Below are 27,642 nucleotides of genomic sequence, written 5' to 3'. Positions count from 1 at the left end.
TACTTCTAATATAGGTATAGTCATACACTTAAAATGTACTACTTCTTACGTTTCTAACAGCAGCAACAAAATAATTGAAAAGGAGATATTACCCTTCTTCTTTCTTCCAGTCTCCGATTCTCCTCCGTTTTCCTCTTCTGCTGCAGAGTTGGCTGATGATGATGACGTATAATCGTCATAGTGGAAATGGGAAATCATTAATTCTGCAAAAAGCAAAATGAACTTGATCGTTAAGGATGTGTCATTGCATGCACTGGCTTTAAACCCAAAATATATAAAAAAAAAAATTATGTAAAACTTAATTTATATATTTTATCCCAATAATGGAGTGTATTTGGACACAAACGTGCACTTTGTAAAAAAAAAAAAAAAAAAAAAGAATCCCTCGTAAGATTACATTTTTTAACGTGTAGTTTGAGAGCACCCACGACAAGGTCATGCAAACCCCAATAATAAACATATGCTACATAACCAATCAATCAATCAACAGAACTTCTTAATGTATTCAGCTGTTTACTGAAAACATAAAGTCCACTATAGTCTATTCAATTTTTGTTTTTCCTGAAACTTGGACTCTCACTTTGAGAGAGGGACAGAGATTAAGGATGTTCGAGAATGTTTCTTAGGAAAATATTTGGGGCTAAGAGGGATGAAGTTACAGGAGAATGGAGAAAGTTACACAACGAGAACTACACGCATTGTATTCTTCACCTGACATAATTAGGAACATTAAATCCAGACGTATGAGATGGGCAGGGCATGTAGCACGTATGGGTGAATCCAGAAATGCTTAACTTATGCAGTGTTAGTGGGAAGGCCGGAGGGAATAAGACCTTTTGGGGAGGCCGAGACGTAGATGGGAGGATAATATTAAAATGCTTTGAGAGAGGTGGGATATGATGGTAGAGACTGGATTAATCTTGCTCAGGATAGGGACCGATTCACAGTGGTACCGATCATCTCAAAACCCGGCCAAAAATCGAGTTTTTCAAAATGCGAGTAATAGGGCGTACCCCACCTACCATCGTTCTACTATGTCTTTGGGTCATAAAACTGCAACTGTCACAACAATCTCGGTTATACTATGACGTTATAAACGAGTTTGATGAACAAAAAGGTAGAATCGTTCTGCAGTTAAATGAAAGATGAGTAGGTAAATTATTTTATAAATATTCATTGTATTTAGTTACTGCTTCCCTTCTTTTAAATATTGTTACAGCCATTGATGTAAACAATTACTGTACCTTGAGAGAAGACGGACTCGATAGTTTGTGTGGACGCCCGAGCCATCACCATTACTCTGGGCTCCACGTACAAATTGAGCTCGCTGGTCTGTATGGCTGCGTCCGTCATGTTCCTCTCTTCTGTTTCGCGTCCAGCTGAAAAGCAATATTATTCTCAGTTGAAATCGTCGTTATCACAGTGATTGCTAGCTATTGAAAGAAGAGAAAATTGAAAGTTTTGAGAAAACTACATTTTAAAGCAATATGTTGCTATGAGAAACCAAAGGATCGTTGAAATTACTCCGTAATTCTGTTAATAGTGTTTCATATAGCTATGCTACAAGTTTCAAATAATTAGAACGTGTTAGTTGCATTTTTCACAGCAACATGAGACTTTAAAATTCAGGTTTCCCATAACTTTAAATTTTGAGTTGTTTCCCTTTTGAACTGGGCCGTCTATATACATTTAGACTTTGGTGGGGATACTGACATGCCGCGTAGAAGTGAAGTCTTCCGTCTCGCCTCAGTAGCTCAGACATCTACAAGTCATGTAGAGAAGAGCGGATTCGATATGATCGGAGTGATTTTTATATCCTGAATAACTCGGAAATGGAGTTTTACACAGTCATGGCACCGATGTTTTAGTTTCTTTAACAGAAAGTGGAATTATTACTGCCCAAAGCCTATCAGTTATTATTAGGCTTGACTTCCCTCCCCCCTCAAAAAAAATCGAACCATTACTTAGGAGAAAGTTTGTCTTCTTCAAACAAAATTGAAAACAAAAAAAATCGTTATAAAAATGTTCTCTAAAACAAAATTTTAACGTTATTCTGATCGTAAGCTAATCTGACCAGCAGAAGTTAGTTTGCGTCTACTCATACTTGCGAATAATGTTTCCACTTTTCGTCTTCTACGACTCTTGCTGCTCTCCTGAAACTATTTCCTAGGATGTCCCCTACTGGGACCAGGTGTCAATTTTCAGGACACGATAATGGTGATTCACAAGGTCTGATTGCATATAACATATTTTCCGTGAAAATTACGGTACAATTCAACCTCTAATTGTTGTTAGCTAAAATTTCCCTAACACTGGGATTACTTTCAGTCCATTTTTAAAACACTCTGTATAAATTATCATTAATAATCCTTACAATTACATAATGTCAACACTACCTCTTTTCCTCATATGTGGCCTAAAACTTGCTCTTTCCTGCTCTTTCCTTTCAGAAAAATCACTTAGTCCTCGTCAGAAATGTAATAGCTCCCTCTCCGTGAACTGCGGTATTTTACGGGAACAAAAAGAAATATATTCATTCATTCAGTGTTCTGTCCAGTGTTCACTGCGAACCCAGCTTTCTCCAAACTTTCCTATTTTCTGCCTTCCTCTTTGTCTCCTCTTATGATCCATATTGCCTATATTAATGTCGTCTACCATCTGATACCTTTTTCTGCCCCGAACTCTTCTCCCGTTCACCACCCCTTCCATTGCACCCTTCAGTATGCAGTTTCTTCTCAGCAAGTGGCCCAGCCAATTTCTTTTCCTTTTCCTGATTAGTTTCAGCATCATTCTTTCTTCAGCCACTCTTTCCAACACAGCTTCATTTCGTATTATTTCAGTCCACATCACACGTTCCATTCCTTTCTATATTCACATTTAAAATGATTTTATTCGCTTCTCTTCACTTCGTTGTAACGTCCACGTTTCTGCCCCCCCCCCCACATTCCATACAAAGCACTTCACTAGTCTCTTCCTTAGTTCTCTCTGCAGAGGTCCGCAGATGATGCTCTTTTTTCTATTGAAAGCTTCCTTGGCCATTGCTATCCCCCTTTTGACTTCCTGGCAGCAGCTCATGTTACTGCTTGTAATACACCCCAAGTATTTGAAGCTGTCCTCTAGCAGTACTGCCTCATTTAGAATTCGCAAGTTTACCTTCTTTATATTTCTTTCTATAACCATGATCTTCGTCATATTTACATTTATCTTCATCCCATATTGCTCACAGCTGTCATTTTGCTCCAGTAGCATATCACTTTGTATCATCTCCTTTTCAGCTAACACCGCCATATCAGCAGCAAATGTAATACACTTTATTCTTCTGCCCCTTACTTTCACTCCTCCAATATTTTGAAAACTGTTCTTCACTAAATCCTTCAAATAGATGTTGAACAGAGTAGGTGATAAAATGAGTCTTCGATGTACTCATCTCCCAAATTCACACACACACACACACACACACACACACACACATATATATATATGTATGTATGTGTGTGTGTGTGTGTGTGTGTGTGTGTGTGTGTATATATATATATGTCATAGGTGCCCCTGCAGTGCTTTTATAGGGTTTCATCACTTGCCGATTGCGGTCTGCCAGCTCCACGTTTTTGATGACCTCTTCCCTCCCGTTACAAAATGCATGTGCCCACCTAGCCACGGTACCATATGGTGAAGTCTCTCTACCACAAGCTTCCAGTAATGCTGTATGGCATTGTCGAGCCTCTTGCAATCTGAATTTTAATGAAGCACCTTTGTTCGTATTTGCTAAACATTTTAGAGCATTACAGATAAGTGTCTACTAATTAAGCTCACTACAGAAGTCTTATAAATCAGATTACGTCTTCAAACTCACAGATAACACACATCAGATGCTCTTCTTTCTCATTGTTGTCAGCCTTCATAATTTACCGCTGATCGCCACATATAAACATTGTTGCCACTAATTATTTAATGACTCTTGTATAATGGGGGAAAATGTTACTGTAAGTAGAATAGAGGATATGCAAGGAGAACAAGGGGAATGAAAGAAAAAAAGAGGTAAGCTGAGGAAGATGAGGAGAATACTAATGGAAAATGAAATACAAGGAGAATAAGAAAAATTCAAGAACAAGAAAGGGGAATCCAACAATAACAATGGGTATACAAGCGTTACTTAGGGAATACAATGGGAACGAGAGAAATATCAAGAGAATAATAGGCGTTAATGAACAGCATAGTGGATGCGAAGAGAATAAGACGAGTACAATGGGAACCAGGGGAATCCAAAGGACACCGGAAGGACACAGAGAAGAAGAAGACTAGATGAAGTATAAGAGAGAGTCATTCCTTCTCTAAATTGGGAATCGATCGTTATATTTTTTGGCGACATTGCAGTTTACATTGAAGTACAGTTATAGCATGTTACTTTTTAAACCCTATTTCCGCCTCTAATTTATTAAGAGGTAACAATGTTTCGTAAACAAGGTACCGTTCAATAACAGTATTATAGTGTCTTCTTAAGTGCACAGTTTGGTAGTTAGCAACTGAAGTTACATTTCTTACGTGCAGTGCAGTTTTATTAAGATGGAATAAGCACCATCACGCATTTTCAAATTGAATGTTATGGTTGTCCTGCTATCTTGTTTAGGAAGAATTTGTTCCAGCTCTATTCATACACTAAAAATTTACTATTTCTTACGCCCCAAACAACAATAACAACAAAACCGCCAAAATAATTTAAAAGAAGACATTACCCTTCTCCTTTCTCTCCGTTTCTCCACAGTTTTCCTCTGCTGCTGCAGGGGTGGCAGATGATGTTGATGTATAATCGTCACAGTCGACAACCAGTAATTCTGTAAAAAGGAAAATGAACTTGATGGTTAAGCATGTGTCATTGCATTCAGTGGCTTTCATTGAATATCATATTACACTTTAAAAACCCAAATGTATAAAAAATAATGTGAAATTTAATTTCTCTTCTTTATCGGAACAGTGGAGTGTATTTTCACACATACATATGTGCACTTTAAAAAAAAAAAAAAAAACATCCCTCGTATGGTTACACAAATTTAACTTGTAGCTTCAGAGCTACATTGGGGTGGAGTGGTTATTATAGCGGAAAGACACAAAGTATTATAAAACAGGAATAAACTTCTTACAATGTTTTAATTACTAGACGAAGAATGTCAACAGAAAATAGAAATGTGTTACCATTACAATGAGTTATTTTAGAAAATAATAAAAATCCACAGTCATGTCTTACAAAGCATTACAAACATTCAGAATTTAGTATCTTTGTCGGATTGCTTGTTATGGAAATTGAGAAAGCAGTTCTTTCCCGAAGTCATGCACAGATTTACTTTGCATTTTGAGCAAACTACCTGAGTAAAGCCTTTAGAGCCATATTTGCATCTGCCTTTGGCAGAGTACTGGGGCCAGTGCTGACAACCATCATACCGGACATCGTCAACTGGTCGGATCGCAAATTTTCTTAGTTTCGGAGAGATCCCTTGATGTTCATTGGAACGACGCTTTTTCTTCTTTTGTTTCCCAGATGTAGTCATTGCAGTTGCAATGTACGATTGGAACTTTGCAACCGAATATTCACATTCTGATTTTCGTGTTCCTGATGTCTACGATGACCAGAATATTGTACGAAATCGAAACATAAAAATTGGTGATTTATCCTTCGAAGAGGTGGAAAAATTCAAATATCTTGGAGCAACAGTAACAAGTATAAGTGACACTCGGAAGGAAATTAAACGCAGAATAAAATGTATGGGAAATACCTGTTATTAATCGGTTGAGATGCTTTTGTCATGTGGTCTGCTGTCAAAAAATCTGAAAATTAGAATTTATAAAACAGTTATATTGCCGGTTCTTCTGTATGGTTGTGAAACTTGGACTCTCGCTTTGAGAGAGGAACAGAGATTAAGGGTTTTGAGAATAAGGTGCTTAGGAAAATATTTGGAGCTAAGAGGGATGAAGTTACAGGAGAATGAAGAAAGTTACACAACGCAGAACTGCACGCATTGTATTCTTCACCTGACATAATTAGGAACATAAAATCCAGACGTTTGAGATGGACAGGGCATGTAAGTACGTATGGGCGAATCCAGAAATGCATATAGAGTGTTAGTTTGGAGATAGGAGGGAAAAATACCTTTGGGGAGGCCGAGACATAGATGGGAGGATAATATTAAAATGGATATGAGGGAGGTAGGATATGACGATAGAGACTGGATTAATCTTGCACAGGATAGGGAGCAATGACGAGCTTATGTGAGGGCGGCAATGAACCTCCGGTTTCCTTAAAAGCCATTTGTAAGTAAGTACCCATTGAAAAGGTACGTCCAAACACCTTGGAGCAAGAGTAAATAGCAAGTTATCTTGAACTTTCTGAGCGGGGCCAGAGAGGCAGAGGAAAGGAAGCGCGTAACGTGGGTGGAGTCAACTGAAATGTTTGCGCATGCTTCGCATCATAATCTCTTGTCAAAAAACATAGAACTATTTCCTTCACTGCGTACCAGTAGTGTTAATATGGAGCAGCAACCACATGGTAGTAATTATGGTGAAATCACACCACCGCGGAAAAAAAGTAACGCTGTCATCCACAGCGGAGAAAGAGAAATTATCGCAAATATGATATAAGTGTTGCGAGGTGGAAAAATTAAAAAAAAATATTTGCTGGAACCTTTCGATAAGGAATATGAGAGAGCGGGTAAATACTCTGGCAAAAGTATTAGTTCCGTGAAGAGAATTAAGAATAATATTGAATTACAACCGATTGAACCTCACACTACTCCGGGAAATAATAGGTATGTAATGTTTAGAAATTATTGCTATAATAGTTATGTACAATAGTGTGTGTACTGTGAGCGACATAATGAATTACTGTTGTAATTTATTTTGTTATAGTTCTGCAAAACATACTATTTCATTCCAGAATTAGGACTTGTGTAAAGTTGAAGTGGACGACTTCGATCAACATGTCATTCGGGATACAATCGAAAAATCCTATTTTGTTCAGAAAGTAGTACCTACGATTAAGAAGATAATTCCGAATGGATGATGCCATTGATGAAATAATAAATGATTTTGGATCGAGCGATGAAGACGATGACGATGATGGCAGCAATGATAGGGATATGGATTGTGTATAATTGTAAATTAATGTAAATTCATATAATAAGCCTGTAAAATATTGTTATAGCCGTAGGTGTAAGTAATGTAGGCCTAGATAATGTATAGAAATAGCTGTAGTAACTCCGCCATTGCCAGTCCCCAGCTCGGATGAGAGAGGAGGAGTGTACACACGATTATATTTAAATACTTACTCATTACATGTTAATTAAAACCTGCTACGAATCTATATTCTCCTCTCAAAACCAGTGCGTCGTGAGATGATGTCTGTATTGAACCAAGTTCTTTTACAGTAGAGAGCCGTGAAGTGAAAGAACCAACGTTTTCTGAAAAGAGTCTCGTTACCCGAGGGAGGGGCATCTTTACCGTGCCGTTACGTTGATGAGTACATGCCGTACCGAGCAGTTTGAAAGCCAGACTTAGGGGATGTAAGGTTCAAGTTAACTTGCAAAAATGACACTGGAGAGGAAATTAAGCGCAGAATAAATATGGGAACTCCTGATTATTTTTCGATTGAGAACTTTTTGTCATTCACTCTTTCAGAAAACTGAAAGTTACAATTTATAAAACAGTTACATAACCGGTTGCTCATGATATGGTGGTATTTCAATGAAGTAGTTACTCCAGTACTAGCATTAAATATACCTACAAAAAATTCTATTCCAATAACAAACAGAACAAAACTGAAACGTTGTAGAGTAAGAACTTGTATTCAGCTCATAAATAATATATTTAATTTTACAACATATTGAAACAATTTGTACGGAGTCCGTGGGAAAATGTGGGATCACTGTGTTGGAATGTGACTTTTTAAAATTATAATAGTAGTGAAGGTAGAGATAAAAGTGTCACCTTTACATGTAATGAAGGCGCATGGGGACGAAGGAGTTAGAACTCCATATCTATGTTACCGCCTAACCTAATGAGGAGAAAGTAAATTTGGGGATTATAATTAGGCAGATAGATTATTAATTAAGATATTATTTCATGATAATATTTCATTTGATGTTATTCCACATTAAATTATCTACATATTTCTGAATAAAGTAAGCCCTTTTCCCTTTCTGCGTTGCAAAGTAGTAACATCGTCAACATCATCATCATCATCATCATCATCATCATCAACTACATGGATTAGCCTAATCAGCTTGTTCCGGCGTTATTTACGACAGGACTCATTTTTCCAAAGTCTTCCCACTTTTCTTATTCCTCTGGGATTATACTGAAAGGTTTTCTTTTTCTAATCGTTTTCAGTTTCATGATCCTTTCCTTTTCCCCAAGTACGCCAACAATATTTTCCTCCACCTTCATACATCGCTTTGCAGTAATTAGTGTTTCGCCTGGCCACCTTACTAGGCTACGCTGATATAGTTGTGTGGTGGGGTTGTCATCTTTCAGCCTCCCAACTTGCATGTTTTGTATCCAGGTTTTCTTCCCTTAGGAAGATTGCTTTCACTTCAGCTAGGAGTTCTGCCTTCCCATATTCAAAATTTGAAACTAAAGTGAAGATATCTCTTCCACTTCGTCTTCTGGGTTTGTTTATTTTTCTAGATTCTCATCTTCGGTCTGTAAGGCAAGAGCAGCCCTACCAGTAGCTGCATTGCACCAGCATAGACCACCCAAGTACTACCCACGACAAGGTCATGCAATCCGCATTAATAAACATAGGTACATTATGATAACTTTGAAATTACAATATTAAAACTTTCGCTTATGAATATGCTTGTTCAGCTTCGTAACCAACTATCAAATCTCTGGTTGTAAAGTTAACATGGCGCAACTCCAGTAATCCGAGATAAACAAAAGTCAAGGTTACACGTGCAGATTCTTTAATAAATCCAGTTGTGTTATTCTAATTTTTGAACAACATGTTCTTTCCGCTAATACCGTAATTTTCATAATTTAAATAAAAGTATTAAATAACGTAATAATAAACAGCTACAAATAAAGGAAAATTGCAATTCAACATGTACATGCGTAATAAAATTAGGCCTATGTGTATAATTTAAAATACTGAATCTCGTCACGAAGATGGGGAGTAGACTTTAGACACTTCATCTATCCACTGGACCGCCGCAAGAGCCTTACAACTCACTGCAAAGGTTTCATCTGATCGTATTACATATATCATATCATATCATATCATATCATACCATATCATATCATATCATATCATATATCATATCATATCATATCATATCATATCATACTATATCATATATCATATCATATTTCATATCATATATCATATCATATCATATCATATCATATCATATCATATCATATCTTGTCAAGTCAAGAGCGAATGTCACAGTCGGCAGTTTTGAAATTGAAAAATCTGTTATTAAGGAACTGTTACAACAATCTCGATTTTACGATGATAACATAGACGAGTTTGACAACAAAAAGGGGAGATCGTTTTGCAGTTTAAATCAAGATGAGTAGGAAATTATTTTCTAAATATTCATTGTATTTAATTACTGCTTCCCTACTTTGAAATATTACTACAGCCATTGATATAAACAATTACTGCACCTTCAGAGAATATGGATTCGGTCACATATATGGATGAGGTTCTCATCTGGATGATTTCTGGATGTTGTGTGGCTGCGTCCTTCATGTACCTTTCTTCTGTTTCGGATCCAGCTAAAAAGTAATAATATTCTGAGTTTAAATCGTCGTTATCACACTGATTGCTAGCTAATGAACAGGATAAATAGCAGAAAAGGGCAAAAATGTAACAAAAGTACAACATTTCCTATAAAAATGACTAGTAAACAACATGACCGAAAAATGCAAATATATGCAAAATAAAAATTGGTATAGACTACCTATAAGGGTTCGTATTGAAGTAAAACGAGTTAATATAGTATCCTTCATTGTCTGTGATTAAAAATATATATATAAATTGCCATCAACTTCTGAGCCCTATTAAGCCTACCGCTATCAATCATCAACTCTCCACTATTTTCCACCTAACTTCTGATATTCCCATCACATCCTCTCTGTTTCTTCTCATTGCTTCCTTCATGTTTTCCAACTTACTTGGTAGCTGTGGTGTCTTCGAATTGCTCGTTGCAGTCGTCGTTCTTCTCTCTTCCTCTCCGTTGCTTTGCGTCATGACGCGTCCTTCCCCAGTATCCCCCTCCCGGACATCCGATTGGGGGGATAGTTTACGTCCGGAATTTTTTACCAGGGAAAGACTCATCATGGCATTTTTATCATATCGTAAATTATCTTCTTGGGATATGTAAATGCGGTAGCCTCCCATTGCTATCCGCACACCACTCTCTCTTTCGCATCTTAAAAGATCCCAGGGGGCACCAGCGTGAAGGTGAGGAGAGTGGATTTGACTAATTAGGCCCTCCGGACTTCACCGAAATTCTCCACAACGGTTAAATATCAGTTCCATCAGGGTTTTTGACCCGATCAGAGACCAGGAAATCCCAATTAGCCTTTGCCCCCCATAAAGGTCATCCATGCGAAAGAATAACTGAGATACTTATCGAACATAACACCAAGAAAGTTAGTCTTCCAGGATTTAAGATTAAAGTTACGTCATTGAATGTAAAATTAACATTATTACAAGAAATAAATCTTAAATCTCAAATCTCTCCGCAGTGCATATGAAGAGAAGGCATATGTCACTGTTGTTAGGGATTCGTCTGTCGATTAGGGGCGTTAAGCTTGACGGCCCTCTTAGTGCTATTCGACAGGAGTAGGCTACGTGCCGGCACCGGGATTTTCCTTCTCTCTTTCTCATCTTCATCATCATCACTCATTCCATATACTATACTTACATATACACTCACTCTTGTACAAGACATAATTTTCAACAGATACACATCATGTACAGCGTGACCCGCCGAAGTGGTGTGCAACTAGAAAAATGGGGCACAGTTCTGCCATCTATCCGCAATATGTGAAACCCGAATCACGTAAAGTGAAGTGGGTAGACATTAAATACATACATACTAAGAAATAAACGTGAAGTTCTGTCTACATTAATAAATAAGATTACTAGAACGGTCGACCTGCGTGGCGTAGGCGGTATAGCGCTGGCCCTCTGTGCCCGAGGTTGCGGCGGGTTCGATCCTGGCCCAGGTCGATGGCATTTAATGTGCTTAAATGCGACAGGCTCATGTCAGTAAATTTACTGGCATGTGAAAGAACTCCTGCGGGGCATAATTCCGGCACACCGGCGACGCTGATATAACCTCTGCAAGTGCGAGCGTCGTTAAATAAGACATAATTCATTTGTTATTAGAACGACACCATTTTTAAGTTCATAAATACTATTAATTAATTTTTGGTTTGCTCATTATCTAGATGCGAAGCAGAAACAAGATGAAGTCAAATGTCTATCAAGATAAAGCAAACTAACACTTCAATATTATTCACTTATGCAATGATAAGAGAAGTTGTGAAACAAATACAAAGGACAAATCGTGAACAGAATACAATTTATTAAATTAATAACTATAGGATTGATATAATTCTAAAAAAAAAATAATTTCAATTTTTATATTCTTGTGGAGTGGGGGACACACAGGTATGCATGAGATAATTTTTATTGTGCTACTAAAACCCCTTGAGTCTTGATATTGCCTAAACCCTAAAAGACACAAAACGCTATAAGGAAGAACATAATGTTTTATCGTCGTTGAAATGGACATGTTTTCACACATTTGAACATAGAAGCTATCAAAAAATCTCTACAAACTAATTTCAAGAATTAAGAAGAATTGCCCGTTCAATACGTTATGAACATGCAATAATTTAAAGTGTATATTTCTCAAAGCAAACGCCTTACATTTCTAGAGGTAAATAATCTTAAACCCTCAGTTTCCTGCTACTGCAATGCGGACCAGGAATATTTCTTGAGTAATAGTTCATGCTAATTCGATTATTGACGTAATAAAGAAGATGAAAGTCGCAAGGCCTTACCTTGTTGGCGAAACGTTTAGTCCACCATCATTAATTCCATTGTCTGTTATCCTGATGTTCGACAGGGTTAGTTAAAGAGTCCCACTCCATGGGCTGCATGTCACTGTCGGCGTCGATGCCTTCCCACTGCATGGACTCCTGTTGTTCCTAGAAAATTTCAGAAATGTGGAATAATAAATGTTAAAATTTTAATCGACGATGGTGAAGTTTTAAGTACTATAAACGGCGTAATTTGTCTCGCTTTAGAACAAAAGTAAAGTGATGTGTCCCATGATTTAGATTGACGCAATTACATTAGACTAGTCTTACCTAAATGAGAGGATTCTATGGATGATTTAGAGTTCACTTTGTCTGAAAATGTTCTCTGTCGCAAGCAGATCTCTCTGTAAACCTACAATACTGCAAGTAACTTCGATAATAATCGAATCAGTGAATTACTTGAAAATTCCTGGAATTGTTTCGAAAGTTCTGAAAGACTTGTAAAAGCCGCCTAAAATTTTTAATTTAATTTGATACAGCTAGTGACAATCAGCATAGATGGACTAGGGAAAGAGACTCGTGTGCTGGGATGCGAGTTAGATTACACTCCGTCTGATTGATTATAATTATGTGCATAACCTATATTTTATTTCCACGCTCTCAGAGGCAGTGCCTAAAATGCAGTACAGACAGTGCAACTTTCTACATTCGAACGTGGAAAGCTAAAATGTATCCACTTTTTTTTTTCTTTCCGGCAGCTTGTAAGTCTGTTATTTAACGAGGTCACTCAGCATCGTCTCTTGATCCGTTAGAATTCCTAAGTCGTTCCGGATGGCACGTTCCGTGGAAAATGTCTGCAGGGAGTGGAGCATGACTGTCCATCTCGCAAGAAGAATAGTTTATCTGTTCACATACAATAGTCGTAGGTGCCGAATCTTAGTTTATGATATATAACTACAACGTCTTTGGTTTATTGCTGTATGACGAACTCATCTTTCCGACGACTTGGGAAGTCGATGTCAGTCATTTGCTTAACGCGAGTCTTTAGTCAAGTGTGAACTTCTATCACATTAGACTTCTTCTGCCATGATTCAATTGACAGTATGTTCACTAACGTCTAGCATGGCGGGCGGATGTTGATGAAAAGTCATCTTCTTATTTTCACATTAGGACGATACCTATTAATATAGAAATCCTTACTATGTTAATATCAACGTAAAAAAGTAATTTCTTATACTACATTTTTAAATTTTTTTTTTACTTTTTTAACTAACAGGTCATTTATATATTTTTTCGGCATTTTTTGGTCATTTTTAATACTTTGAAGAACTTTGGGACCATTTGGAATGCATTTTACTTTCTTCTTTACCGATAAGTCTGTTATATCATTTTCTAATCAAATAGATCAGTAGCAATTACCTACTGAATAAGTGAATAACAATGGAGTTTGAGTTTTATAGTTTGGAACAGACTCTAAAGTCCATCCCTCACTCCACTGAAGGCTTCACCTCACACCACGGAAGTAATATCAAATGCTTGATAGCAGCTTAGTTTAAGTGAGGACTTTGACCGCTACTGTTCTTTTGTCGGTACGAGGGTGTCTTTAGAATTTATGTTTGGAACGGGGGACACTTTCACCATGTCCTGAACAAGACGTTGTGTCATCAACATGGTTCGGAAGGGATGTCTACTGTAGTAGACAGTATTTTTAAAACAAAGATTGCAAGAATACACGCTGCGCCACAATTTGTTTCGTCATTCACACTCCCTCATCTGGAAGATCTGGTAACAAAAGTGAAGTGCGGAAGGAGGAGGAGACAGAATGAAGGCACTGGCATGGACCACCCCTGATTGAAACACAGTGTAAACCCTCATTAAAATCTATAGTTTTCCCTTGAAACCTTCATTTTGTTGCATGTTCTTTTCCTTTATCTTAGCCAAATTGCAGGAAGTTGCCTCTTCTCTCCGAGATTTTCAGGGCAGTCGTTGAAACAAAGTGACTAATTTTTAAGAAGTTGTGGTGCGAGTACCGGTGAATAATATTTAAATGTCATTTTCTTTTAATTTTATGTCATTTTTCCATTAGTTGAAGGGCATTTTAATGATCATTTTATGTAAATTTTGAGGTCATCAACATCCGCCCCCTAATTATTATTATTATTATTATTATTATTATTATTATTATTATTATTATTATTATTATTACGCCAAGCAAAGTCCTTCCGTTGCTTTGAATGCGGGACTAATGAAAATTTGAAGAAAATAATAAAAAAGTAATTCTAAAACAAGTACTTGTGGCTTAAAGAATCCTTCTGCAGTTTTCGCTTTTAAGTGACAGAGCTATTCAGTACGTTCTAGTTTTTTCAAGTGGATCCGAACGATATGAACCGCGCTGATAGTAGATTCAACAATATTTTGACGAGAAAACCTCACAATACAGGTAACCTAAAAAAACAGGTTTTAATTCAATTCTAATGCTGTTTGTAGTTCTTTAATCCCCCCAACTTTTAACGTTCTATCCAGTTTCGTATATGGAAGCTCTAAAATATATATCGATATCGAGTTTCGAGAAATTGTGGTGCCGACCCATCTCTAATAATAATAATAATAATAATAATAATAATAATAATAATAATAATAATAATAATAATAATAATTACCTCACCCTCACCCTGTATAGGGCAGAGAGCTGGACGATGCTGAAGAAATACGAGTATAAAAGGGTCTAATAAAAGAGATTTATTAATATCATAATACTCAGAGATTAAAGTCTAACGTAGCGCATAATATCTTCATTTTCCACATAAAACAGTTTTGTTGTAGGTTAATTTTCGGATTCATATCAGGGTTTATGTAACGCCTAATTTTTTTAATGTTTCTCCTGAGAAGAATTTTAATAATTTGGTACTAGATGTGATTTTAGTCAGTTTGTAAAATTTTTTGGTCCAGGGAAAATATACATCTTTTTTATGAATATACAACAATGGCTGACTTAATGGCTTATGCAACGAGAACCGGGTACTAGGAAACTTCCGAAATTAGTAATAAGTATACATATTGTTACTTCAATTTCAATCCCATATCCCAAAGAAAACACAGCCACACCATCAGTTCATTATTAAGCTTGCATATTCTGCCCTCCCCAGCCAAAAGGGCGTATCTCAAGGATTTTCTGAAAATCAGTTTTTGAAATAATTGGATAGTTCAGATGCTAATATATATATTTCCTAAAGGAAATGGCCGTTTCTCAATAAATTGTGCCTTTAAGATGTGATTTAATGAAAGCCGTATCTCAAAATTAATATGAATTCCTATGCGAATTTGGCGGAAGTTCATTTTTCTAAGCAAAAAGGCCGTTTTTCAGGCATACGTTCTTTTCGCTTAGTATTTCCTATTTGCCATTCTAGTCAAATTAGACGTAACTGCATTAGTAACAAATCCTTCGTGTTTTAATCCGTTCTCAGCATGTAATCGTCACTACCCGAATGCTCAGTTCCCATAGTTTAAACATAGTTCTTATAATTAATTCATTGATCATGAAAATTAATATGCAAGGCGTGTTCCGATTAATTTTTCTAGCTTATTATTGAAAACATGTCAATTTTCATTTGCTTGTTAGTTGTTATGTAGCCAAGACGCAGAATATTGATTCTACTCAACCTTATTTTAGAAACACCATTATAATCACCATGTAAGTAAAATAATATATATTTTTATCACTATTGGACTGATAGTTCATATGCACGTATGTTTTAGAGACAACGAAATGGACAATGAAATTATTCGTAGACACATAAATTCATTTAATCCCACCATATCACATTAGTACATTACCGGAGGGAACATGCATCTAATCGTCTTTATTTACCAAGTGATATAACTCTGACTGCCATGCACCATGATTTTATTACTCAGAATGTTAATTACAAATGTTCATATGAAAAGTACAGAACGGTAGCCAGTGAAATGGACATATCTTTTGATAAACTGTGAAATCTTCAATGCCACACAAAGGAAAATTTGGACACTAATTTTTAAACTTGTAAAATGTGGAAAAAATATTGAGAGAGCATCAAAATCTCGGGCCAAATACAGAGAAGATGCTGAAAAAATTGAAGAGGTTAACAAAATAATTTATTATGCAGATCTTCAAAAAGTTATCTTGTTGCCAAGACTGGACACATTTAAGGTAGCTATATTCACAAGTATTTGTCTGTCTACATGAAAGCTTCGTTCCTGTTGGGAAAAAAACAAAAACAAAAAATGTGCAAGCCGTTTGCAGCTGTCCGGCACGAGGCTCTCTTTAAAAGGAGCAAAGAAGAAATAGTAAGCACTTTCTACAATTTTTTCAAGTACAAGAGAGATTGTTCAAAATTACTCTATGGTTGGACAACTGCACGGTCCAGAACAAAAATTGGACATTCTTTTCATTTTTGATTCACATTGTTAATTCAAATGAAGTAAGTACTAATGAAATTTTGGTAAGATATTTTGAACCAGGCCATTCGTTAATGGCTTCTGATCCTTTCATCACAAAGTAGAACAGTCAGTGAAAAGATGTGGATATAAAATATATGATTTTGCAGACTTTGTAGATGCAGTAAAATCAGCATCTTACCAGACTGAGGTACTGCCAGTGGAGCTTCAGTATTTTTTTCATTTGGTCGGACTACTCATCACAATATAAATTGAACCTGATTAGTTTATTGATTACTTTTGTAAGGCTAAAGATACAATCAATATAAATTCCAACTTATCATGTCATACTCAGTCTCTTTCTTTGGAATATCACTTTATTTATGAATGATGTGTTTCATCCACTTAATACAGTATAATATTATACTACTATGGAATTTAAGTGAATATTCCTTCTTAACTATCTATTATGTTATTAAGATTTAAAACACAAGTACAATATTAAGAAATCAGTGTTAGTACTTCTGTTTTACAGACAATATAGATAACATTAAACAGAAAGAAGCCATATAAAAATAACGACATAAAATTTCACGTTCCGTGTGAAGTTTGTGCACCACTGTTTTCTTAATCCAACAGGTTGCTTATTCATATACACAACCCTTCCTCTTTCCATACTTAGCGCTTGCTGCCCGCATACGTCAAGGTAAGAAAAATGCGCTTACTCTGACATCACTGGGCTATGCTTTACAGAATTGCCCAGTGTTATTCATATTGTAAATTTGTGTACGTCACACTGTTTAACATGAATATTGGAATAAACTTGCTCCCGCCTTTCTGTATTTGTTGTACACACCAGGTCGAATTATGTTTCTATTTGTTTCAATGCATACTATGAAAGGTATTAAAATTGGTGAAGTTCCTATGTTTTCTCATCAGAAGGAATTGCTAAATTACTATAATTTGGTTTAAGATACCGTTACTTGCTTTCAGTCCTCTGATGATTCACGTAGAAAAAGCATAGCTAAGCAGACCGAACAGGCGCTACTAAGAGCGAACAGCCCGTCTCAATAAAATCGTAATGAAACAGAAGTGCTACGCATTCTCATACGCACTGAGTACTTATTCTTCTCGAAATTCTTTCATGGAGCGAGTCTTGATGGAAGTCCACTGGTAAGTAGGCAACAGTTTCGCACGACTGTCCACAAGTAGCATATTAAAGGGGCACTTGTTTACTGCACATGCGCAGTGTGTGGTAAGCGAAACTTGAACAATAAGTCCACACCTGTGGAGTAACGGTCAGCGCGTCTGGCTGCGAAACCAGGTGGCCCGGGTTCGAATCCCGGTCGGGGCAAGTTACCTGGTTGAGGTTTTTTCCAGGGTTTTCCCTCAACCCAATACGAGCAAATGCTGGGTAACTTTCGGTGCTCGACCCCGGACTCATTTCACTGTCATTATCACCTTCATATCATTCAGACGCTAAATAACCTAGATGTTGATACAGCGTCGTAAAATAACCCAATAAAATAAATTGAACAATAAGGGAGCTCCAATTTTTTTTTCCGTAGGCTATCTATGCAGTACATACTCGTAGATCTGTGATTGGTACTTTTGTACGCGGCCTGTAACAGTTGGTTCTGCCTAAATCGCAAAAGACACAAAACCTATACGAAAGAACATAGTGTTCTATCGTCGTTAAAATTACCCGTTCAAGACGTTATGAAAATGCAATCATTTATAGTTGCGACGCTATTATTTCCAGCGTGACTCCTCCTCTTTGCTTACACCTTAGGAAGTGAAGGCTCTATAAAGTCTAGGTAAGTAACATAATTCGTCATTTTTGTTCCTTCGTTGCCGAGCACCAGACGAGGAATCTATTTCTCACACCGTTAAATATTATCATGCCGTAGCTCCTATGATAATAAATCAAACGCACTGTAATTGAGCAAATAATTGAGCGGTAAATAACGTCCCCGTGTGCTTTCTACGAGCGCCAACAAAAGAGCCAAAATGGCGGGCGATTATATTAAGTATTTATCGAGCCTTAGAAAGTGCATAACGTGATCAGCAGTGGATCACAAGACGCACACGTTTAAATGTAGCCGACCTGCAATGAGATTGGCTACCGGAAATTAGAGCGACGGGACTATAACTAAAATAATTCTCAAAACAAAAGCCTTATATTTCTGGAGGTAAATAATCTTAAACCCTCAGTTTCCTGCTAGTGCAATGCGGACCAGAAATACTGCTGGAGTAATAGTTCATGCTAATTAAGTTATTATTGTTATCCAAATATTGAAACCCTATTTTACCTTAAGTTATGTGACCTAATAAAGAAGATGAAAGCCGCAAGGTCTTACCTTGTTGGAGAAAGGATTAGTTCACTAGCATTACTTCCATTGCGTATCCCATTCCATTGTCTGGTATTCTGTTGTAGCCAGATGTTCGACTGGGTTTGTTGCAGACTGCCACTCCTTGGGCTGCATGTCATTCTTAGCGTCGATGCCTTCCAACTCCATGGGCTCCTGATGTTCCTAGAAAATTTCAGAAATGTGGAATAATGAATTTTAAAGTTTTAATCGAGGATTAACTCCATATGTAGATGAAATTATTGGGGATCATCAGTGTGGTTTTAGCGTAATAGATCAACTATTGACCAGATATTTTGTATTCGACAGATAATGGAGAAGAAATGGGAGTATAAGTGTACAGTGCATCAGTTATTCATAGATTTCAAAAAGACATATGACTCGGTTAAGACAAAAGTTTTATATGATATTTTTATTGAATTTGGTATTCCCAAGAAACTAGTTCGATTAATTAAAATGTGTCTCAGTGAAACGTACAGCAGAGTTCCTATAGATCATTTTCTGTCAGATGAGTTTCCAGTTCACTGTGGGCTAAAGCAGGGAGATGCACAATCACCTTTACATTTTATCTCTACTCTAGAGTATGCCATTAGGAAAGTCCAGGATAACAGAGAGGGTTTGGAATTGAACGAGTTAATACATCAGCTGCTTGTCTATGCGGATGATGTGAATATATTAGGAGAAAATCCACAAACGATTAGGGAAAACACGGGAATTTTACTGGGAGCAAGTAAAGAGATAGGTTTGTAAGTAAATCCCGAAAAGACATAGTATGTAATTATGACTGTTGATCAAAATATTGTATGAAATGGAAATATAAAAATTGTAAATTTATCTTTTGAAGAGGTGGAGAAGTTCAAATATCTTGGGACAACAATAACAAATATAAATGATACTCGGGAAGAAATTAAACACAAAATAAATATGGGAAATGCCTGTTTTTATTCCGTTGAGAAGCTTTTATCAATCAGTCCGCTGTCAAAAAATCTGAAAGTTACAATTTATAAAATAGTTATATTGTCGGTTGTTCTTTATGGTTGTGAAACTTGGACTCTCAATTTGAGAGAGGAACATAGGTTAAGGGTGTTTGAGAATAAGGTGCTTAGGAAAATATTTGGGGCTAAGAGAGATGAAGTTACAGGAGAATGGAGAAAATTACACAACACAGAACTGCACGCATTGTATTCTTCACCTGACATAATTAGGAACATTAAATCCAGACGTTTGAGATGGGCAGGGCATGTAGCACGTATGGGCGAATCCAGAAATTCATATAGAATGTTAGTTGGGAGGCCGGGGGGAAAAAGACCTTTAGGGAGGCAGAGACGTAGATGGGAAGATAATATTAAAATGGATTTGAGGGAGGTGGGATATGATGATAGAGAATGGATTAATCTTGCTCAGAATAGGGACCAATGGCAGGCTTATGTGAGTGCGGCAATGAACCTCCGGGTTCCTTAAAAGCCAGTAAGTAAGTAATCGAGGATGGAGAAGTTTTAAGAGCTATAAAGCCCTAATTTGCCTCACTACAGAACAGAACTAAAGTTGAGTGTCCCAAGATGTAGATTGACGAGTTTAAATTAGTCTTATTCCTAAATGAGTGGATTCTATGAAACATTTAGATGTCACTTTCTCTGAAAATTTTCTCTGTCGCAGGTAAATGACTCTGTAATATTGCAAGAAACTTCATACATTACTTTCATACATTTAATTCCTGAAATTGTTTCGAAAGTTCTGAAAGATTTGTAAAAGGCCTCCTAAAATTTTCGGAACGCTTGGAATTTATTTTAACACAGCTAGTGATAACTGGCGTAAGTGGATGGAGTATGGAAAGGGACTTGTGTGTTGGGGATGATTACACTCTGGCTGACAGATTATAATGTGCGTATATTTTTTTCTTTCCACGATTTCGGAGGTAGTGCCGAAAATGCAGTACACACAGTGCAGCTTTCCACATTCGAACGTGAAAAGTTAAAAAGTATGCTCTTTTTTTCTTTCCGGCAACTTGTAAATCTGTTATTTAACGAGGTCCCTCAGCGCTGGCTGAATTGGTGGAATAGAGGCGATACTAAGGCAAAATAAATCCATGATAAGCTACGGGATTATGTGATCCAAACAAGTGGTCAGACCAAGTGGGATACAAGGATTTAAGGGATTTAATCTATTTCAATTTCTGTCAACGTTGTGACCGCTTCGATAATAGGAGCACCAAAGAAGAAAGATGAGTTCGTGTCAATTTAGCCGTTATTCGAGGGATCTGTGATCAGTTCGTGGCCACCTGTAAGACCTCTGATATTGCGAGTTCGTAACGTGGTGAAAAATTACAAACATTTCGAAGCAATTATTCATTCGTACAATATATTCCTGTTAAATTAGAAATTAATGAAGATTTTCGTAACTGTTTCTTGAATTTGTATTAGATTTAATAATAATTACAGACTTATGTAATTGATTAACTAGCGGACTTACTCGCGTTAATTATGTAAGTCTGTGCGGATTACAGCTGTTTCGGTGCTTCATCACACCATCCTCAGAGCCTACTAGATCTCGGCGTCATCTCGAATTTCTCTGCCTGTTATGGGGGTGCGTTTGATTGTCGAAAGGTGTTGAAAAGTGGAGTCAAATAGATAAATTTCAGTACACACACACTATTTGACTCCACTCCATTTTTCAACACCTTTCGACAATCAAACGCACCCACATAACAGGCAGAGAAGTTCGAGATGACGCCGAGATCTAGTAGGCTCTGACGATGGTGTGATGAAGCACCGAAACAGCCGTAAGCCGCACAGACTTACATAATTAACACGAGTAAGTCCGCTAGTTAATCAATTGCTTATATTCAAGTGTTAAAATAGTGTACGCTAGATTCAAAATGAATTACAAACTTATTGTAAGATATTATGCCAGTGTTTCAGAAACTGGTTCCGTTGCGGATCACTTTTAAATTAATATTAACATAATTAATTTTTATTTTGCTTTTTATTATTATTATTATTATTATCATCATCATTATTATTATTAGTTATTATTATTATCATTATTATTATTATTATTACCATTATTATATTATTATTTTAGGTAGGTTACTATTATTTTTAACCTTATTGTTCTATGCTATTATAATAATAATAATAATAATTATTATTATTATTATTATTATTAGTATTATTTTTTTCCAATTTATTTAGGAAACAATCATGTATGGGCGATTACATTTATTATAATCAGGAAACTACAAAAATACATGTTAAATACTAAATACATATAAATACACTTAAAAAGCTATTTCATCGTCAAACAAAAATGAACATGTCAAATATTTAAACAAAACAGATATATAAATTAAAGAATTTACCCCTCGTATGAGCAAATGCTCATGGTCGGGAGTTCAAAACTGCACTGTAGATAAGCAGAAAGAAGAAGACAAAATAAACAATTAATATAAGCAATAGGCTAAAGTAGCAGAGGCTGCAAAAGCAAGACACTATAATTATGATATAAAGCGATCACAATTGAAAAAGTTTATAACCAATATTCACAAGGATATAAGACTAATACAGGAGTATCTTCTGCGGACCTCTGGAGAAAGAACTAAAGAAGAATCTAGTAAAGTGCTTTATGTGGAAAGTAGCATTGTATGGGGTAGAAACATGGACATTACGACGAAGTGAAGAGAAGCGAATAGAAGCATTTTAAATGTGTATATGGAGAAGAATGCAAAGTGTGAAATGGACAGACAGAATAAGGAACGAAGTAGTGTTGAAAAGAGTGGATGAAGAAAGAATGATACTGAAACTGATCAGAAAGAGGAAAAGGAATTGGCTGGGTCATTGGTTGAGAAGAAACTGCCTACTGAAGGATGTACTAGAAGGAATGGTAAACGGGAGAAGAGTTCGGGGCAGAAGAAGATATCAGATGATTGACCACATTAAGATATATGGATCATATGCGGAGACAAAGAGGGAGGCAGAAAATAGAAAAGACTGGAGAATGCTGGGTTTGTAGTGAAAGATCTGCCCTTCTGCCGAATACTATAAATGAATGAGACTAATACATAGCAACTAATTATCAAACCCTATATTAATTTCCCTTAATAATTTATTTAATTGTAAGTTTATATTTAATCGTACCCTGCGCTTGAGTAGGCAGTTCAGTATCTATTCTGAACCATGCGGGAACAAACTTTATAAAGTAAATACATAATAAAGATATGATCATTTGGTCCAGGCTGCATCCGATTTTGCACAAGAGGAAATTCTTCAACATGTTTGTGAATTCAACTTATCTTAATTATATCTAAACAATAAAATACGGTAATTTTAGTCCATGAAGCATACATTTGATGTAAGAATAATTCCTTTAACACGTTTCTAAATCAGTCTTGTATACTATCCATAATAAATCACTCCACACCAATTTCAATAACGTGCATTGTGTAACCTACGAAGACATTTTTTGTATTGACCGAATTGTGCATCATTGTTTACGTTGAAAACAAGAACAAATAAAAATTACCGTGTAAAATAAGTATTATTTTAAGAAACAAAGGGGGAAAATGTTGGTAAATGATGACCACAGAAACGGTATTTCATGGCACTTTGTTTTCTTAACTACCAGGATAACCTGAAGAATAAAAATGAACAACTTCAGCAGTAGGTCCACAATAAAATACTAATTGTTACTTAATTTGTATTTCATTTTTTGGTCCAGGGAAAATACTCGTCCTTCACAACCCTCGCAAAATAGGGTTAATATTATTATTATTATTATTATTATATTGAAATTCAGTAAAAATTAGTATTTTTGTGGAACAAATAGAATTTAAGCATACGTTACCCAAATATTATGTTATTAGGTGATAAAATATGTGTACTTTATCCAATAATTAATATAAACCACCTGTGAGGAAATGGATCAAAATCGTCTTCAACACTGCCCAGCCACTATCAACTTAGCGTCCTTGAGTGAAAAATACTGGAAAGAGAGAGAGAGAGAGAGAGAGAGAGAGTTAATTTTATTGTCAGAAATTCAGCACTAGCAAACAACAACAACAAATACATATATTCAACCTGTATACTTGAATAAAACTTTTTAGAAAGGAACTAAGTCAAAATTTGTATTTGTTTTACTGATGAAATGATTAATACTTTCAAATTCAAGTTGATATTTATAGTACGGGACTGGTACACTCATATTCAGCCTATTCTTGAAAATAAGTTTTTTGCGCTCCTGAATAGCAGCAGATTTTGACTTAGTTCCTTTCTAAAAATGGCTATTCATTAGAAATATTAATACATTTCTCACTTTCATTAGAACATGAATAAAATTAACACAACGCAAATCAAATAAGTCTCATATGCGGTATGGGAGGGTTTCGAAGGTCCTTTGTTGTTAGAATTAGTGTTAGAATTATTATTATTATTATTATTATTATTATTATTATTACACATTGTTCTATATGGTTGTGAAACTTGGACTCTCACTTTGAGAGAGAAACAGAGATTAAGGATGTTTGAGAATAAGGTTCTTAGGAAAATATTTGGGGCTAAAAGGAATGAGGTTACAGAAGAATGGAGAAAGTTACACAACGCAGAACTGCATGCATATTATTCTTCACCTGACATAATTAGGAACATTAAATCCAGACGTTTGAGATAGGCAGGGCATGTAGCACGTATGGGCGAATCCAGAAATACATATAGAGTGTTAGTTGGGAGACCGAAGGGAATAAGACCTTTGGGGATGCCGAGACATAGATGGCAGGATAATATTAAAATGGATTTGAGGGAGGTGGGATATGAAGATAAATAGTGGATTAATCTTGCACAGGATAGGGACCAATGGCGGGCTTATGTGAGGGCGGCAATGAACCTCCGGGTTCCTTAAAAGCCATTTGTAAGTAAGTATTATTACAGATTTTATTGAAGTGGGTGTAGCTGTAGATTGAAACTATGTTAATAATGCACATACATTGTCAATACTTGCATTTTCAGTTTAGTTTTAAGTGCACATTCGCTTTACTCAGTAGGCCTACTATGAACTGTCGTAAGATCTTTAAGAGAATAAAAAAAAATAATGCCTACGATGCAAATGTTAATATATTTTAAGTTAATAGTATTTAATAAATAGCACACGTAATTATATAAAATATAGAACTGAATTGTTCTGATTGGTGAGGTGAATATGTTCTTTTTTAAAGGCTACAAAATTTTTGCATAATTACTGTATTTGGTTTTAGGGCGGGAAGGTGTAGCCTCATTTCTGCATCTTCATTCAGCCTATTTCGGTAATCTGTTTTCATGGATCAGAGAACCCAGATATGGAACTGATAATTATTATATATATTTTTAGATCTTTAATTGTATTAATGATATTAATAATAATTATTAATATTTATTGGAAGTTTCCTAGTACCCGGTAATCGTTACATAAGCTGTTAAGTCGATCATTGTTGTATAATTATAAAAGATGCATATTTTCCCTGGACCAAAAATATATTACAAAATGACTAGAATCACATCTAGTAACAAACTATTAAATTTCTTTTCAGAAAGGAGCCATTGTGTAAACACAAAAATGATCTATCTGACGAGTACCGGGTACTAGGAAACTACCTATTTATTTTCTATTACGATTATATTATAATAATTTTTACTGGTGATATTACATGTTTTTATTGATTCGTATTTTTGTGAGTTTGTATTCATTTCGCAGTATTATTCAAATTTAAAATACTGTTTAAATACTATTTACGATTCACGTTTCCAAACTTTCACATGTGTAGCATTGTATGATTTATTTTATTAATATTTATTATTTATTCATAAAACAGCGTAATTTATTAAAACCATAAAACCTCATTGTCCTCAGTAATTTTCAAACTGCGTCGTGCATTCGTTAGTGTTTTTAAATATGCCTGTCCATTGGAGTCTTAATTATCAGCCCCCTAATATACACATTTATTCCTGGAATAGCCATTGACGCTTCAAACGTAAATGTTTTATTCCCTGCTTGCTGTTGTAGTTTTCAAGCAGGAATCGTAATATAATTAGAAAGCTTACCTCAGTGGAAAGAGCTTCATCCTGATTGTCCCATGAGAATCGATCCGAGCTCCTCAATACACATAAAGCGCTATCTTTTCTTGCTTTAAATGAAATCAAAACTCATAATGGCGGTCCAATATGTCATTTGCATTGTTGAAGAGGGCTTTGTTACGCGTTGAGCAATGAACGTGAATTCCATAGAGAATGAAAAAATGTAACTAGCGTCAGTGAATAAATGCTGTAGGTAAGAAAATTGAAGGTACATTACTTGGGTTGAGACCTTTCGACCTGATTTTAAATGTAGTCAACCTGCCACAATGGAATTTAAATATTGTCGTTTTCGTATTTTATATTTAAACCGTGTTTTTTAGTTTTGTAAAGAAACTGATATAACGTACATTTTATGATGCATTTATATATTGCACTCAATGTTAAATGTTATGTTTTATTTAACGACGCTCGCAACTGCAGAGGTTATATCAGCGTCGCCGGATGTGCCGGAATTTTGTCCCCCAGGGGTTCTTTTACATGCCAGTAAATCTACTGACATGAGCCTGTCGCATTTAAGCACACTTAAATGCCATCGACCTGGCCCGGGATCGAACCCGCAACCTTGGGCATAGAAGGCCAGCAAATATTGCACTCATGTTACTTGATTTTTATCATTATAAAATTCACTCTTTGGCTTGGAGTTCTTCTTCCTCTTGTTTTATTAATTTTGTAGCAGAAATTCATTCTATACTATGTTGGCTGCGTTTTCATAATAGGAGATGAACTTCAATGTTGCGACTGTGCAGTTAAGGAAATATAGTTCTTACCACGTGTTCATTTGTGCATTTGCTTTTTAAAAATTACATTTATTTGCATGTGTCCCCATTTTCTCTTGAACAAATGAAAGTAGACAGATGAAATTTCACCGTTTTTTTATCATACTACCACAGTCTGTGATACTACATTATGTCAATCATATGGTAATGAACTTACTGGTAGAAAACATAGATTAGAAACATCTGTAGGCATCAAAACTTTTTCAAATAATAATACAATAGAGATAGGTTAATTCGACATTCGATCATTGAAGTAAATGTCTAATCCCTAAAAGTAATGTTGATCACTGCGTAAGAAATTTTAACTTTTTTTTTTTTTTTTGCACTGGGCATGTGATACATGTTTTCTACATAATTTGAACCTCCTGAATACGAATATGACAATAAAACAGTTTCAGGTTACGGTTTTTTTTAGAAATTTTCAAATTTATGTCTATTCAAAATATTGCTTTATATAACGACCGTAAAGTCAAATACTCACTGTTCAGAAGATTACAGCTTTCTTTTTCTGCATTTTCTTTTATACTGGGCATCAGGTACATCACGAGCTAAAGTCCAACAATAATCTTCTAGCATATTAGTACTCCACTGTTCTTGGTATCTTTTTTAAATAGATAAAATTTCTTCATCAAAGCGCTTATAATGCTCATCACTGAATTTGTCACAATTCTCGGGGAAGAAGTCAAGACGGGAGTAAATGAAGTGAATTTTAAGGGATATATTACAACCCATAGCTTCAAACGCCAACAGTAAATTTTGTACTAGTTCTTCGTAGTACTCACTTCCACGGTGTCCACGCCTGTGGAGTAACGGTCAGCGCGTCTGGCCGCGAAACAAGGTGTCCCGGGTTCGAATCCCAGTCGAAGTGATTGTCCTTCATTATTACTGTAATTTGTGGTCCGTTGAAAACTTTCTCTTTTATTTTTGAGTCACTAA

Source organism: Periplaneta americana, chromosome 13 (genome assembly GCF_040183065.1).
Source record: "Periplaneta americana isolate PAMFEO1 chromosome 13, P.americana_PAMFEO1_priV1, whole genome shotgun sequence".
Classification (NCBI taxonomy): Eukaryota; Metazoa; Arthropoda; class Insecta; order Blattodea; family Blattidae; genus Periplaneta; species Periplaneta americana.
The sequence above is the reverse complement of the archived record's forward strand: the minus strand, read 5'-3'. Positions refer to the sequence as shown.